The 17,915-nt window shown below is 38.0% G+C and overlaps 1 protein-coding gene across 2 annotated transcripts in view; it reads right to left on the bottom strand.

The window, feature by feature from the left end:
- CDH7 (cadherin 7) overlaps window positions 1-16,789 on the bottom strand; it is a 467,468-nt gene extending 450,679 nt beyond the window's left edge. Inside the window, exon 1 of one of the 2 annotated variants that reach the window (XM_075314603.1) lies at window positions 16,412-16,789. The gene's annotated coding sequence lies outside the window, so the exon portion shown is untranslated. Of the gene's footprint in view, window positions 1-16,048; window positions 16,137-16,411 lie in introns of those variants that run through there. The other variant, XM_075314604.1, reaches the window with a different exon arrangement.
- Window positions 16,790-17,915: the final 1,126 nt, after the last annotated feature.

Raw genomic sequence — 17,915 nt, 5'->3', positions numbered from 1 at the left:
GAGTAAGACTGACAGCAATCTTGTGTTTCTTCCATTTTATAATGATTGCACCAACATTTGTTGCCTTCTCACCAAGCTGCTTGCCTATTGTCCTATAGCCAATCCTAGCCTTGTGCAGGTCTATATTTTTGTCCCTGGTGTCCATAGACAGCTCTTTGGTCTTGGCCATGGTGGAGAGGTTAGAGTGCTATTGATTGAGTGCGTGGACAGATATATTTTTTACAGGTAAATTCAAACAGGCGCAATTAATGCAGGTAATGAATAAGAAGCCTTCTTAAAGAAAAAAAAGAACAGGTCTGTCAGAGCCAGAATTCTTGCTGGTTGGTAGGTGATCAAATTTTATGAATAAAAATACAATTTAATTATTTAAAAATCATACAATGTGATTTTCTGGATTTTTGGGGGGATTGTCTGTCACAGTTGAAGTGTACCTGCAATAAAAATTACAGACTCCTCCATTCTTTGTAGGTGGGAAAACTTGCAAAATCAGCAGTGTATTAAATACATATTTTCCAACTGTATATGTATATACAGTACAGACCAAAAGTTTGGACACACCTTCTCATCTCTAGAACAACTATTAAGAGGAGACTTTGTGCATCAGGCCTTCATGGTAAAATAGCTGCTAGGAAACCACTGCTAAGGACAGGAAACAAGCAGAAGAGACTTGTTTGGGCTAAAGAACACAAGGAATGGACATTAGACCAGTGGAAATCTGTGCTTTAGTCTGATGAGTCCAAATTTGAGATCTTTGGATCCAACCACCGTGTCTTTGTAGAAAAGGTGAACAGATGGACTCTACATGGCTGGTTCCCACCGTGAAGCATGGAGGAGGAGGTGTGATGGTGTGGGGGTGCTTTGCTGGTGACACTGTTGGGGATTTATTCAAAATTGAAGGCATACTGAACCAGCAAGGCTTCCACAACATCTTGCAGCGGCATGCTATTTCATCCAGTTTGCGTTATGTTGGACAATAATTTATTTTTCAACAGGACAATGACCCCAAACACACCTCCAGGCTGTATAAGGGCTATTTGACTAAGAAGGAAAGTGATGGAATGCTGCGCCAGATGACCTGGCCTCCACAGTCACCAGACCTGAACCCAATCGAGATGGTTTGGGATGAGCTGGACCACAGAGTAAAGGCAAAAGGGCTAACAAGTGCTAAGCATCTCTGGGAACTCCTTTAAGACTGTTAGAAAACCATTTCCAGTGACTATCTCTTGAAGCTCATCAAGAGAATGGCAAGAGTGTGCAAAGCAGTAATCAAAGCAAAAGGTGGCTACTTTGAAGAACCTAGAATATAAGACATATTTGCAGTTGTTTCACACTTTTTAAAATATTTCATTCCACAAAATTTCATTCATAGTTTTGATGTCCTCAATGTGAATCTACAATTCTTAAAGTCATGAAAATAAAGGAAACTCTTTGAATGAGATCGTGTGTCCAAACTTTTGGTCTGTACCGTGTATATATATATATATATATATATATATATATATATATACCACCTTGGTGTATCTGTCCACCATGTCGGAACCCTTGAAATTGTTCTAGAAAATAAAATATTTTTCCCAGACATTAGTGCAATTACACGTTTTATTATACACATGTTTGTTTGCCTATGTGTGTATTGAAACAACACAAAAAGGGAAAAAAAGGCAAATTGGACATAATTTCACACAAAAAAAATGGGCAGGACAAAATTGTTGGCACTTTTTCAACATTGTGGGTAAACAGTTTTGTTTCAAGCATGTGATGCTCATTCAAACTCAATGGTGGCAAGTAATAGGTGTGGACAATATGAAAATCACGCCTGAAACCAGATAAAAAAGGGAGAAGTTGTCTTAATCATTGCATTGTCTGTCTGGGTGTGCCACTCTAAGCATGGAGAACAGAAAGAGGAGAAGAGTACTGTCTAAGGGTTGTTGAAAAATTACAACAATCTAGAGATTACAAGTTGATCTTGATGTTTCTTTGTCCATGGTGCACAATCAAGAAGTTTACAACCTATGCACTGTGAAATAATCACCAATCAATTGGCTATTTCAGAGACCTCTGTCACACCGACTGTTCACATTCACCAAGTTTAAGAGTGTTACGCTCAAAACGTGTCTGGTGTGAGCCTTGCGACTAACTATGGACCTGCTACATTACTCATGAATCATACGATATTTTCTTGGATGATTTTAAAGAAACTACCAATAAAGGTGAATTTTATTAAAAAGTAAAAAAATGGAAGCTGAATCATTTCCTCTTGTTTCACTTGTACCTGATGCTGAAGCAGTAGCGGGTTCCTTTGCTTTCTATTACCAACAGAACTGAGCAGTCTCCGGGGTGAGCTTGATCCTTTTTCTCCAAACTATAAACCTATGGCACTATACCTAATCTCCCTGCACATGGATGGTAGATCAAAAGTGATGTAAGGTTGCAATGCAGGATAGTCCAGATGATAAGCAGCCCCAATCAAGTTACAGAGCAATTTGTTCTGTCCTGCAGGCTCAGGCTGCATCAGTGTCAGAACTAACTACTATATCTGTCAAAATTTTAATAAAACTAAGCGTTATGGCAGGAGACTCAGGAGGACCCCACTCCTGACACTGATGTTAAAAAGCTGGATTGCCATTTGCAAAATCTGTGAGTAAGCAAAAATTCTTCTGGGAAAGCATCCTGTCAACAGGTGAGACCAAGATAGAGCTTATTAGTACAGCACACCATTCTACTGTTTACCTAAAATGGATTGAGGTCTATCAAGAAAAGAACACAGTACCTACTCTCAAATATGGTGAATGGTCAAAGATGTTTTGGGGTTGTTTTGCGGCCTCTTGCACTGGGTACCTTGTCTGGGTGCATGGCATTGTAAAATTTGAAGACTGTTGGTCACAATGATTGGGTCAGATGCAGACCAAATGGCTGGCAAAGACAGGTACAGTGGGTACGGCAGACTCAGCAGGTATAGTAGATGCAGCAACAGTGGCAGGTACTTGCAGATATTGGATGTATAGATAGTACAGATAGTACAGCGGGTGCAGCATGTACAGCCGTTATGGCAGATATGAGAGGTACAGTGGACACTGCTGGCACAGACAATTATTAGAACCCACAGCAAATTACTAGAAGAAACGGAAAGGGACCATGCAACTCCCAACAAGTCTATAGGATTAGATCACATTGCCTAGGTACATCCCATAGGGGGGAGTGTCTTAAATACCTAGTGCTTCTCAGCCTATGGCTGAAAGGCACTTCAGGGTTAGGGTCTGTTGACCCTATAAGAATAGGTGCGTGCAAGTGTCCTATGTGTGTCTTCAGGAGACAAGTGTGGCATGTGCAGGCCCTGGGAGCCAGATGCAGGGACCAGGGACACAGGAGCTACTGCTGAGCTGTTGGGAAGATGAGTGTGATGGTGTCCCCACTGGGAGGAGATGGCAGGACAGTGCAAGAATCCGGTAACGGCATCAGAGTGGTCATATTTTGTTGTGGAAGCATGATAAAGAAAAATCTCTGCAGAGATAATGCATGGGCAGATATTTTCAAGCAAAGAGCTTTATAATGACACTTATTTTTAAGTGAAGTGTAATGATGTGCTGTAGAAGGCCAACAAAGAGAAGTTTGCAAAAATAAGTTGTTAATGTGAAATATCATAATGGCTTTACAGCAGAAGTAGAAAAAAGGAATAAGAATGACTAATCAGAGATGTGATTTACTATAGAAGATACATGTGAGCCTGGATGTAAATGTTAACTTCTGATACTGACTATGTCTCAACAGTACTGTGGTTTTTTGTTCCTGTATGGTGTACTGTCTGATGATGGCTGATAATAACAACTCCAATATTTTGTTATAATTTTTAAGGACATGATTGGAGTTGTAAATTCATGCAATATAAGTTTATATGGATCTGACCTAACATTGCAGTTGAGCACTATAATAATCTTTGTTTGTATTGTCATATACTGATAGTTGTTATGGTGCTATTTTCATGTAGTGATTACAGTTCTGGCACTGTATTCATGTATAGTTAGTTATTCTGATGCTGTAGTTATGTACTAATGATGGTTCTAGTGATGTATTTGTGTACTAATGGTGGTTCTAGTGATGTATTCATGATGTATTCATTTACTAGTTGGGGTTCTGGTGATTCAAGTACATTCAGAGTTTATACAAAGCTGGGCATTTATTGTTATGGTCATTATAATAGTCACTGTTTAAATCTCTATATCAAAGAGCAGGGTAGGTGAGGGGGGAGGGTGCTGCCATTGGGCTTTTTTGCCTGGGGCATCAAAATATCTTGTCCTATTCTTTCAGGGTAAAGGAAAAAAATCCAAACTTCACAAAAGGCTTAGTATCCAGTTGCATTAACGCAGGAGCTGCTGAAAAGAAGGTCATCACAGAGAAACTTCCATACATAGCAACTTTATTAGCAGTAAAGAGTAACTCATTTTGGCAAAGATTCTGTGCCCTTATCTGGTTCTGAAATGCAGTGTTCTTTATTTCTAACAAAGTGACTGCATGTATGAGTATATGGAGGTTTCTCTGTGATGATCTTCCTTTGGTCAACGCTCAAGTTAATATACTTGGATACTAAGCCCTCTGAGAAGTATTGATATCATCTCAATTTCTTAAAGGGTTTTCAATGATCATATCTAAATTAAAAGAAAAGTCTTTCAGTATTGGAAGGGAAAACTATTTGTTCAGCTCACATCTTTGAGAAAATCTAAGAATGTAGCCAGGTGAATTGTTTATACTCGAAGGAGGTTAAAGGAGTTTTCTTACATTTAAAAAATCTTCACTCTCCATGAGATGACAATTTCCCAAATCCTGGAGGTCTGACCACCAAAGAGACCTATGTGAATAAATTTGGCACAGGTGTTTTTAATTAACAGGAGACTTCAAGAAGGGGTTCTGCCTTTTCTTTGCTCTCAGTTCACTTACTGGGAGATGTTGGATGGAGAGTTATTCAGCTCCTTTCACACTATGCTTTTGTTGTGTGGCAGCCATTGTTGTTGTGATTTTGTGTCTATAGGGCGGTGTGCGTGGCCTGGAATCTTGGTAACCAAGCCTTGCAGTATCGGCATTGTGGGGTACCTGGTCACCTGCCCTGCTGGTGCATTGTTATTGCAACAGTGGTTAATGCATGGCTTCACACCTTTAAGGTGGCAAAGTTAGGGACCCACTCAGAGGTTTGCCTTGACATGGCAGTTGGCTTTGTACAGTCTGATTAGAATGTTTAACCAAGAACCTCATGTTCAGGTGCATAAATATTTGCCTAGTGGCACTAGATCAACTTATGATTTTTGGATGTGTGGTCTATGTTTTTTTCTAAAACTATTTTGTTATGTGAATAAAGTAGTAGTCGATCATGTGCACTGCTGCAATTGTTGTCATGGGACTGCTTAAGATCAGATGAGCACAGTGTTCGGCTATCTCTAGTGGTCCCTTTAGGAATGACATTAGTTGCTTGCACTGTAAGCCTCTGATTGGATATTCTATCTTCATCGGGCTATGGGTCGATAATGACAGAAGAGTTAAAAAAATTTTTAACCTCTTCTCAAATGATTCAATTTACCCTTTAATTTATTGGATAAAAAAAAGTCTGTTTAAAAGAACTGAAGTCCTCAGTGGTTGATACTTTTTAATGGCTAACTGAAAAGATGGAAATAATATCAAGCTTTCGAGACTACTCAGGTCTCTTCATCAGGCATGGTATAACACAAAATCTGAAGAGCCACATATTTATAGACAACAGGACATAGAATAGTGCAGTAAAAAAAAACAAAAAAACAAAACAAGTTATGTGAAGCAGAACTATCACTATGGCAAGGGGGCAAACTGTTGTGGCCATAGATATTGTTGTAGTTAATAGATAAGCAGTGTGAAAGTTTTATTTTCCTCTGATTGGGGTGTCTGGTCCGGGCTGTGATGTCCCCAGATGCTCTGAGGAACACATTTCTTAATTGATGTAAATCACCTACAATCACCTACAATCCAAATCTGGAGGTGTTAAGAGCAGCTGAACGGAAACTACAACCATTACTGAAAAAAGATGCCCGATTAAAATCTATTTTCCAGACCCCCCACTTCTGTGTTTTAAGCAGCCCCCGAATCTAAGAAGCATCATTGTCAGAAGCTCCCTATCCTCTCAAACAACAGGAACATTTCCCTGCAACCAGAAAACATGTAAGACCTGTCCATTTATATTGACATCGGACAAGATAAAAATTCCCAGATCCCATCAGGACTACAAGATCCCAGGTACCTTCAGCTGCACCACAACTAATGTGGTGTACTTGATTATATGTACAAAATGTCCAACTGGGGGTCTGTATGTAGGCGAGACAGGACAACAGCTCAGGACACGGATGAATTCTCACCCCCCACACAATTATAGACAAAAGGATGGATCTACTTGTGGCCAAATATTTTTGTAACCCACACCATAGCATTATGGACATGAAATTGCTGGTATTGAAAGGAAATTTCAAGTCCCAAAGAGACAGGAGAGTCTGGGAATACAAACTTATGATGACCTTTGACACATTCAGAGCAGGAATGAATGTATCACATGGATTTATGTCTTTTTACATCAATTAAGAAATGTGTTCCTCAGAGCATCTGGGGGCATCACAGCCCGGACTATACCCCAATCAGAGGACAATAAAACTTTCACACTGCTTATCTATGAACTACAACAATATTTATGGCCACAACAGTTTGCCCCCTTACCATAGTGATAGTTCTGCTTCACATAACTTGTTTGTTTTTTGTTTTTTTTACTGCACTATTCTATGTCCTGTTGTGTATAAATATGTGACTCTTCAGATTTTGTGTTATACCATGCCTGATGAAGAGACCTGAGTAGTCTCGAAAACTTGCTATTATTACCATCTTTTCAGTTAGCCATTAAAAGGTATCAACTACTGAGGACTCTCAGTTCTTTTAAACAAACCTTTTTTTATTTCTACTGGCTAACACGGTAAAAAGATATATTTATTGGATAGAAATTTTCCCCCTGAATCTACCCTAATCGAATTTCAGGAAAACGGCTCATCTCTAATTAGAATTTATGCACACATTTCCAATCATATTTGTTTAGTGATCCAGTACACTTGAAAAAAACCTCCAACAACTACTAAATCAATTTTGTAAACTATTTTGATTAAAATCTGAAGTTGTAAACTGTAGCTTTTCCAATATTGCTTAGTATTAGTAGTAATTTTTTTTAATGCATCAGAAAGTAGTAACAGTCTTAAGGGAGTATGGCTGCTGGATCAGACTGCACAGAATATTTGGGCAAAGTCTGTAATAGAGTAGCATACGTAAACACTGAAAAGAAGGATATTTAAATTTAACTATTTACATCAGAGTAATAAAAAAAACACAAAAGTATAAACTATGATTACCGTAAGCTATATGACAGAATGACCTAGACATTGCATATAGATGGGGATGCATTGTTCAGCCATAGTTGTGTACAGTTGAACAATAAATAAAAGAATATGTACCATTAACAATTTAAAAGCTAAAAAATGTCACTAAGAATGGTGCGCAATATATATATATATATATATATATATATATATATATATATATATATATATTATCATTTGTGTGGCATGGACAGTATTAGCTCACAAATGACAAGCTTCATGTATCCACAGCATTACTCTAATAGCTATGTCCTAGTTCTTCTGTGACTAGCTATTTCTAATTGTTCTTAAGGCTATGTCCGCACGTTGCGTTGGAGTACCTGCAGTTTATTCTGCACGTTTTCCTTCCCTTGGTTTTTGACCAAATGGCTTTTGACCATTTTTAGCGCTAAAAACGCATGCGTTTTTACCGCGTTTTTAGTGCATTTTCAGCGCTTTTTACCTGCGTTTTCACCTGCGTTTCTGCAGATGCGTTTTGTAGATCAAGACACTGAGAAATAAAGTTGAAATAGTCAAAAAGAATGAAAAAAGAGAAAAAAAATATAAAATTAACTTTTATTAAAATTATATGGAAAATTATCAATTTTAATGAAATAATAGTGGTTATGCACATTTTAACAGAAAAATAGGTAAAGTTTATTATTTGTTAGCATTTAAATTTTCGGCTATTGTGTGTGTGTAAAGGAACATTAGAACGCTTTACTTTTTGGCCAGAAAAGCACGCGTTTTTGGAGCCAAAAACGCAGTGGAAAAGCAGGTAAAAAGCATGAAAAACGCAGGAATTGTGCTTTTGGTTGCATTTTGCCATTTCTCATTGACCCCAATGTTAAGGAAACGCTGCAGAAAAGGCAAAAACAACTGACATGCTGCTTCTTTTTCAGCATAGTTTTTGTCCCAAAATATGCAAATTAAACGCTGCTGAAAAAAAAGCAAAGTGCAGACAGGATTTCAGCTTTTCCCATAGACTTTGCTGGAAAACAAAAACGCATGCGTTTTAGCGCAAAAACGCTGCAGAAACGCGTTAAAAAACGCAACGTGCGCACATAGCCTAACACATCTTGGAACAAAGCAATACAGCAAAAAAGGAAAAACAAAATATATGGAACAGCTACATTTTCATAATTTTATAGTTTCCTCTGCCAAATACACACAATTCACTGCATTACGACTCTTATTTCTATTCAATATATTTCTGCCTCAAACAAATGTGTTTTGTAGAAAATATCTGTTTCCCAATAAAACCTTTATCCAATAACTTGTTTTCAGGTGCTGAACTGCGCTCTGTTGAAAAGGTGAGTTAAGCTGGGAAACAAAAAATACTTAAAATGCCAATAGCTTCTTACACAGGAGGGGAAACTTTCACTATTCCTCACGCCCTCTCTCGGCTCAATTAGTGTCTCCTTTGTCAGTACTACAGTGACACCCACTGGTTAACGCTGACAGTCCTGATCTCGTAACTTCTCTCTGCAGTCACTAGCTATGATAAATCACTATAATGCAGCTGTTCATAGATATCTGTTATCTATTTACCTATCTAAATGAATAAATGGGTAGATGATACACTATATATATATATATATATATATATATATATATATATATATATATATATAAATATATATATATATATATATATATATATATATATATATATCTATATATAAACATATAAGCATGCTTACAAAATTACAAATTATGTATATATACAGGGATATACTTCTGAACGTATGCACATAGCATTGATGTTTGGTATATAATTCATTCATTTGTTTGTAGTCCAGGAGCCTAACCACCTACGCAGTGCAGCAGGGAATCCCAAACAAGAAATTTGCTCACTATTAATTATTCTAACACTGTCTTGGATTTATTGAACTGTTCTACTAGACAGATCCAACTATACGACTGTACAGTAACTTTATCACAAACATGAAAATTAAAATTTCCAATAAATACATAAGGGGGAGGGAGGTGAAGAAGTAGATATAAAGTTTGAATAATTGTTGATATGTAATCATTTTATTACATTTATTATTAAAAGATGACGGGTTCATGCAGCTGGTTTTGAATACCCTATTAAATCGATGGCTGGACCATATATAACAAGCTTTTCTCCCCCCCATTCACCTTTTGTGCCTCCCCTATTTCCTCATAGACTGTAAGCTTACGAGCAGGGCCCTCACTCCTCCTGGTATCTTAATTTTGTTATTTTGCATTGTCTCATATTTTCTGTACATGTCCCCTCTGAATTGTAAAGCGCTGCGGAATATGTTGGCACTATAGAAATAAAACTTATTATTATATAAAAGAAAAAGATCATCTTGGTACAATCTGTTGACCGTTTTGGCCATAATAAAAAAATAATTATGATAGTAAAGACACTCTATGACTACATATTTCTCCCCCGACCTCCCCTGTATATAAGGACAGACTCAGAAAGTATTCAGAGCTAATTTACACAACTAATATCACCAGATGTGAACTGTGATCTGTAAAACAGGTCCAGTGATAAGGGGACAGATATTAGAGATGAGTGAATACATTTGCAAAATCCTGGTGAGCGTCTACAACAGTATTGCATGGCCACCTTGCAAACCACCACCTACCTGCTGTCATTCCCAGCTCCACTTTAGATTAGCCAACATGGGGGTGTACAGTGTCTGCTATGTAGGTGATGCATAATAATTTATATAAGGTAGACATGATGGGGCACATAAGCTGTAACATCATTGGAGGTCAACTCTTATATGTAAGATAAGGCAACCATGATGAGATAGATAAGATCCAACATCATTGAAGGGGAACTCTGATATTTAACATAAGGCAGCCATGATGGGGCAGATAAGACCTAACATTACTGGAGGTGAACTCTGATACATAAGATAAGGTTGCTATCATGGGGCAGATAAGATCTAATATCACTGGAGGTGTTCTCTGATATGTAAGATAAGGCAGCCATGATGGGGCAGATAAGATCTAACATCACTGGAGGTGAACTCTGATATGTAAGATAAGGCAGCTATGATGGGGCAGATAAGATCTAACATCATTGTAGTTCAAGTTTAATATGGCTGCTAGAGATGAGGAAACAAAAGGCGCAAATAGGGTCTTACCCGGCAAAAACCGTTTAGAAAGTGAAGATGAAACACCCACCTGATGAAGTTGTGCCAGTCACAACTCCTTGTAAAGCATGTGAGTGTCAGCGTGGTTCCAAGCAGCGGCCCCGTAATGATCGTGGTGAAGGGATTATTTATATATGTATATACATATATGAGAAACGGGTTTAAGCCGCGCTAAGGAAACAATATTTCCAGGTTTTAAATTTTAGATCTCTTTTTTATTACAGTTCCAACGCGTTTCAGAGACATAAACCGTCTCCTTCTTCAGGGAAAAGAGAAAATGTGAAAATGTAAAATTGAAGAAGGAGACGGTTTATGTCTCTGAAACGCGTTGGAACTGTAATAAAAAAGAGATCTAAAATTTAAAACCTGGAAATATTGTTTCCTTAGCGCGGCTTAAACCCGTTTCTCATCTATGTATATACATATATAAATAATCCCTTCACCAAGTTTAATATGTAAGATAAGGCAGCCATGATGGAGCAGATAAGATCTAACATCACTGGAGGTGAACTCTGATGTGTAACATAAGGTAGCAATGATGGGGCAGATAAAACCAAACATCACTGAAGGTGAACTCTGATATGTAATAAAAGACAGCCATGATGGAGCAGATAAGATCCAACATCACTAGAGGTGAACTGTAATATGTAAGATAAGGCAACCATGATGGGGCAGATAAGATCTAACATTGTTGAAGGTGAGATCTGAGATATAAAAACAGGCAGCCATGAAGGGACAGATACAATCTAAAATCACTAGAGGTGAACTCTGACATGTAAGTCAAGGCAACTATGATGGGGAAGATAAAATCTAATATCATGAAAGGTGGACTCTCATGTATAAGACAAGGCAGCTATAATAATGCAGATTAGAACTAATCTTACAGGATATGAACTGCAATAGGTGAGATACAGTAAGGCAGCCATGATAGCTCCGATATGATCTAATATTACTGGAGGTGATCAGTAATATGCGAGGTTAAGTAATGATGATAGGACAGTTTTTTAATGAGCACCTCTGCCACTTTTAAATAGCAGCTAACAAAGAGCAGCAGAGAGTGTGCGGCTACAGAGCACATGTTGGTGACAGTCTTTGCTAATGGTTTACCTGCCATCACAATTGACAAGTTACAGAGAACTTCTTTATAGTGAATTCATTTAAGCATGACCAGCCCTCCTTAACCCTTCAGTGGAACAATAGTAAAACGTCCAAAGCCACTAAAAGAGACGTATTTTAGATATTTGTCTATTTTATTATGTTTTCTGCCTGAATAACAAATTAGTTAATGGCAATTTTTAATTCATATTTAATACGCAAATTGATTTATGGACACACGTGTCTACAGCACGACTAAAAAGAGACAAACTGCGCCATCTATTTTACTTCTACATGAAATGAGTAACCTTCAACTTTTAGTGTAAGTCCTAGGACATGGAGGACAATGCTATTTTATTACATCTTAGGGTTCAGGGATGTTTCTTACAGTCGTCATTTTTGGCTTAATGTGAACCTGGAGCAGTTCTGGGTGCATATTGCTAATCCCTGCCTAACCGTCCCTGTACACACTAGCATAGATAAGGAGATCTTTAGAAAAAGTATTTCCAAATATCATTTCTTATATGTAACTCGGCACTTACCTTAGTCTTCATGGCGGCCAGCAGAGGATGGATGCGCACTGCACATGATCTGAAGTCCCCAGAACTTCTGGTCATGCGCAGTATACCTCACTGAAGCCAGGAAGCTTACACCCGGCATCAATTTAGTGCACATGATTGGAAGTCCAGGGGACTCCAGATGATGTGCAGAGCACATCCATCCTCTGTTGGCCGCCATGAACAGTAAGGTATGTGCGGCGAAGCTGCACATTCATTAGCATGTTAGTAAGCTCACATGGACGTGCTAACATGCTATGTGGGCCAACTAGCCAAGGATACTAACATCCTTCTGACTAGTCCTTGCGCTCATTAGCATATCATAAAGGATCTTTAGAAATACTTTTTCAAAAGATCTCTTTATCTGTGCTAGTGTATACAGGGATGGTTAGGCAGGGATTAGAAATATGCACCCAGAACTACTCGTGGTTCTGGGTGCATATTGGACCTGACAGGTTCCCTTTAAAGATGGCAGATTAAATCACCATGCAGCATGGTTTTATTAGCTATTGCTCTTTGAAGAGAGAAAATTTCTAAACAATTCATTTAGTCTCATAAATATAAACAAAGCCCTGGCATAACACACTATATTATATCTGGAAAATAGGTAATTAAGTACATTTCCAAAAACAAGAGGAGGTCCTCAGGCTCCCAGATGAAAGTCACGTTCAAGGCAAATGAGCAAAAAAAAATGTCTATGTATTGAATACAGTATAGATAATTAAAGAGGCAAAAAGTAGTGAGTCACAGGCCCAGACAATTAGCAAGGTAAGTTTGTAGTGTCTATGAGGAAGGGATAGTGCACATGATGCATGGTATGCCAGCTGGCCAGCAGCTCCCTATTGTTTCCAGTATAAATATAGCAATGCTCCAAGATGCTTAAAATATCTTTCTACCTGTGTAGTTCAATGCTAGAGGAGAAAACAGAAGGTATAAAGCAATGCACCACAAGCACATGATAGCTGACATCTGCTACCAGTGCACCAGGAGCACGGACTCCTACACAGCTCTCAGGGCTTTAATAACATTCTTCTCATCAGGTTAATACTTGCACATTAATCACTAAGGATTAATAGGTTATGACACTCAGCAGTTCTGTCTCTGTCAATTACTTTATTACAAATTGACATTCGCATTAGCAGGAAGTAATGAGCATCCAAGTGTCATAATGCAGTTCTTTCTACATCTTTTTTAACCTTTTAACCTATAGGTGTGATATTGCACCCCGATAAAAGCATTATCCCCAATTATTCAGGTCATTACAGATAATTGCCAACTGCTGTACATCCATAATTGCTATGCATTTAGTTAAATAAGAGAATATGATGTGATTATGACCTGTCCTTTATTAAAGGTTTCTATAATATTAGCCGAGACAAGGAGATAAAAAAATCCTTCAGGTTAATCTTGAAGGTTATTATATCCCATTGTTTTAGAATTAAAAAAAAATGTGCTTTTTGGGGGGTGTGAGTCACTCTTTTGGGCTATGTCTTTGCAGAGCACACATTAAGTGGGAGAATGAGTTAACTCTGTCCTGCAAGTGGACATTACTAGTGAGCAACAGTTGTATGGCGGTATCCAATTAAGGAGGGAAGTATATAGTATATACGGGTGAAGCCAGAGCCTGTGATATTGGCCGCAAATTATGAAATGCTACACACTGTAATTTACTAACTTCTACAATAACCAGCTAATTATCTCTGCTGCACGCTGTTAAGCCCATGTTTCCCATGATTTACTTTAACTATCGTGAGCTGTGGACACACAAAGTCTACAAATCCAGTAATGGGTGCATAAATCATGAGAAATAGGTCAGATGAAGTTTTTGGTCTATTAATACAAGTTTATTGTATGTGACTTGTATATACAGAATGTAAGCTTCATCCTCACTTGTATACTGTGCCCTGATGAAGTCTAACATTCCCTATTGATGCTGTGTAACATAGAATTTGACCTGAGCCAGGTGTTTTACCAGCAAGTATCTTCCGCAGCGACTCCAAATATAATATGACATTGATAATAAATAGCCAATCTGATGAAACACAACACCTTGGGTATTGTTGATGCTAATCTAGCACATTCTGCTTAAAAAAATAGAAAGTAAATGGACTTGACCTTTATAATATGCCAGGACAGGTAATTTGTATTCCTAACAAGTTTGCCAGCAAAGCATTTTTTGCAATCTCCTGTTACATTCATTACCTGAATGTTATATGGAGAGGAGGCACATGTGCACTTTGCTGGGCTGTAGCATAGATAGATACGTATAGGAAGAACAGTGCCAACACCAACATAATCATTCCACATTCCACTGAATAGCCTGTATCCTGACATTGCCTGCTGAATTCATGCTCAACATCACCCTCCCTGACCTTAGTCTCAGCCTGAATTGCCAGGGACACAATGATAAAGTGCCATAGAACACACACTGCAAGTCAGAACACTTAGAAGAACACGAGTCATCAGCATTTAACCTTACCTATGTTAGACAAGAAAAGCACTTCACCAAGAACATTTATATCCACACATCAGTAAGGACCAAGCACACTATATTCATACATCAATAAGGACCAAGCACACTTGTATCTATACATCAATAAGGACCAAGTACACTATATCCATACATCAATAAGGACCAAGTACACTATATCCATACATCAGTAAGGACCAAGCACACTTGTATCTATACATCAGTAAGGACCAAGCACACTATATCCATACATCAATAAGGACTAAGCACACTATATCCATACATCAATAAGGACCAAGCACACTATATCCATACATCAGTAAGGACCAAGCACACTATATCCATACATCAATAAGGACCAAGCACACTATATCCATACATCAATAAGGACCAAGCACATTATATCCATACATCAATAAGGACCAAGCACACTATATCCATACATCAATAAGGACCAAGCACACTATATCCATACATCAATAAGGACCAAGCACACTATATCCATACATCAATAAGGACTAAGCACACTATATCCATACATCAATAAGGACTAAGCACACTATATCCATACATCAATAAGGACCAAGTACACTATATCCATACATCAGTAAGGACCAAGCACACTTGTATCTATACATCAGTAAGGACCAAGCACACTATATCCATACATCAATAAGGACCAAGTACACTATATCCATACATCGGTAAGGACAAAGGACACTATAGCCATACATCAGTAAGGAGCAAGAACACATATCCATACATCAGTAGGGACAAAGAACACTTGTATCTATACATCAGTAAGGGCCAAGTACACTTATATCCACAGATCAGTTAGGTCAAAAACACTTATATCCACACATCAGTAAGGACCAAGAACACTTATATCCATTCATCAGTAAGGACACAGAACATTTCTATTCATACTTCAGTAAGGACTTATATCCACACATCAGTAAGGACTAAGAACATTTTCATCCATACATCAGTAAAAACCAAGAACACCTATATCCATATATCAGTAAGGACCAAGAACACATATCCATACTTTAGTAAGGACCAAGAAGACTTCTATCCATACATGAGTAAGGACCAAGAAAACTATATCCATAAATCAGTAAGGACTAATAACACATATCCATACATCAGTAAGGACCAATAACATTTCTATCCATACATCAGTAAGGACCAAGAACACTTCTATCCATACATCAGTAAGGACCAAGAACACTTCTATCCATTCATCAGTAAGGACCAGGAACACCTATATCTATACATCAGTAAGGACAAGTCTGTAAACACAGTAGTGCCAGCAGCACAAGGCAGTATATACAGCTATAATGACGGAGTACTCAGCACACAATGCAGATGGTTATTTACCTTCCTCCTAATTTCGGATCCCTCTAAGTCCTGTGTAAATTGGCTGCTGTTCCTGAGAGGCTTCTCCTGATATCTCCCCATTCCCGTCTATCCCTCCTTCCCTTCTGTGCCTTCTCATTTGAAGCATGCTTTTTTTTTTTTTTGCAGACTTGCCTTTTTATATGCTTACTGGCAGCAGGTCTTTTTTATCTCTTTTCAAAGCAACCTCTGAATTAGAATGGAAGTAACTTCTAAATGTCATTGATGCTGCATGCAAATGATACATCTCTCAGTAACACTGAACAGAAACCTAAGGATACATTTCCCCGGAATGAAATGTTTCCAAATAATCCAATGCACAAAAAACAGCCAGAAACATCTTACCTTCTTGGTCTTTTAGTATAGCCAGGTGAAGAATTGTGTAAATCCTCAGTGCCTTATGATAAGCTGCTGCTACCTGCTCCTGGAGGAGACATGTGCCTGCTCTGTCATAAGCAGAAGTTAGTGGAGCTGAGCTTTGGGCTGTCTGCAGGAGCAGCTCTGTGAGATCAGGGTCTCCAGGGCTCTGAACTGCTCACAGAACATGCTCCGTGGCCTCTGACTAGTTCACTTCTTCATCTGAGGATATGAAAAGGCAGCACCGTGACTCCTCTCTCTTTTTTTTCCTTTCTTCTCTCTTTTTGTTCCTCTTGGATACAGCAGTTGCTATTAAAAAAGCTTCCAAAGCAGGAACATCCTCTCATGACAGGAGGTGCAGATGGAGTCCTCACCATAAAACCTGAGATTGTCTATGAAATGGAGGCGTGCTAGTCACCAGATTATATCCTATCAAGTATTTGCATTTAAACGAGCTTCAGGAGAGAGTTTTCAGATTTTTTTTCTCTTTAGCTTGTCATTAGAAACTAGGATCAATTGAGCTCCTGAGGAAACAAGCCAAAGTCATAGAAGCCAATCGCAACTTTAGAGTTTTCTTGCTTTATAGTTTTGCCCTTTCAATGGCTAAAGCCTGCCCTAGTTATCCACTTCTTTGCTTCAGTATTTTCTCCACCTGCTGTGTTATCTGGTGTAAAATCGTATGGTGTATGATTTAGTCTCAGTGTGAAACTCATCTTGAGGAGAGGGGGTCTGTGTCTAAACACTTCGGGACAATAGTGAGGTCAGATATATAGTGTTGCTGGAACCACTCTACCTATTGCTCATGTTTCCTATTGTCTCGCTGTCGCTATTGTTAGCACCAAGTGAATTCAGCAGAAGAGCACTGCAGAGTCATTCACATTTGAATTTTCTCATATTGAATTATTTTATTTTTATACATGTTACAGAAAGTATACAGCAATGTGTTAACTGAAAGGTCGATCTCTCCCTACATACCAGACTGTTACTCACTTTTAATTTGCTTTTTTTAGCTTACAAAATTCATTATGTATCATAGTATCATAGTATCATAGTTTTTAAGGTTGAAGGGAGACTCTAAGTCCATCTAGTTCAACCCGTAGCCTAACATGTTGATCCAGAGGAAGGCAAAAAAAACCCAATGTATTGTGTTATTTTCTGTACTGATTTTATTTATTTCATAAGGGCAACCTCTTGGTATTAAAAGGGCTGTTCAAAAAATAATCAGAAACTAATAATTGTTTCTTTCTATCTTTTGCTTATAAAATGTAATAAAAACATGATTTAAAAGCCTAAATGCATAACAAAATTATTGTTCATCTGTTACGTATACAAAATTTTCTATACAGTCCCTGACAGAAGTTCTGTCTCTTATCCATGTTATGCAAATAAAATCTTGTAACCTGACTTTAAATTCGTCCATTGGTTTCATAAATTACTCTTTTGAAAGCTGAAACCCTCCCAAATTTTCTTTAGGTTATGAAAATAAAGTTGC

This window comes from Anomaloglossus baeobatrachus, chromosome 6, assembly GCF_048569485.1.
Source record: "Anomaloglossus baeobatrachus isolate aAnoBae1 chromosome 6, aAnoBae1.hap1, whole genome shotgun sequence".
Classification (NCBI taxonomy): domain Eukaryota; kingdom Metazoa; phylum Chordata; class Amphibia; order Anura; family Aromobatidae; genus Anomaloglossus; species Anomaloglossus baeobatrachus.
This window is presented reverse-complemented; position numbering and strand designations above follow the sequence as displayed.